General features: G+C 34.0%; 1 long non-coding RNA gene across 1 annotated transcript in view; it reads right to left on the reverse strand.

The window, feature by feature from the left end:
• Nucleotides 1–214: 214 nt before the first annotated feature.
• Nucleotides 215–341, reverse strand: part of LOC146440501 (uncharacterized) — an 857-nt gene continuing 730 nt past the window's right edge. Inside the window, exon 2 of the long non-coding RNA XR_014851422.1 lies at nucleotides 215–341. This exon is cut by the window's right edge and continues 49 nt beyond it. This is a non-coding gene — a long non-coding RNA (uncharacterized LOC146440501).

The following is a 341-nucleotide window of genomic DNA, read 5'->3' on the forward strand; positions in this document are numbered from 1 at the left end:
TAACCCCTAGTTGCCCAAACCACTCAGTTTTCTCTCATTTTTCACATTTTTCCCCCAATATTTGAACCCCAAGGAACCTAAAAAATCAGTTTTCTTTCATTTTTCATGTTTTTCCCCCAAACATTTGAACCCCAAAGAACCTAAAAATCAGTTTTTCTCTCATTTTTAGTGTTTTTCCCTCAGTATTTGAACCCCAAAGAACCTAAAAAATCAGTTTTTCTCTCTTTTTCACATTTTTCCCCAAATATTTTAACCCCAAAGAACCCAAAAAATCAGTTTTTCTCTAATTTTTCATATTTTCCCCCAAATATTTTAACCCCTAGTTGCCCAAACCACTCAGT

Source organism: Lichenostomus cassidix, chromosome 3 (genome assembly GCF_008360975.1).
Source record: "Lichenostomus cassidix isolate B80296 chromosome 3, HeHo_3.0, whole genome shotgun sequence".
Classification (NCBI taxonomy): Eukaryota; Metazoa; Chordata; class Aves; order Passeriformes; family Meliphagidae; genus Lichenostomus; species Lichenostomus cassidix.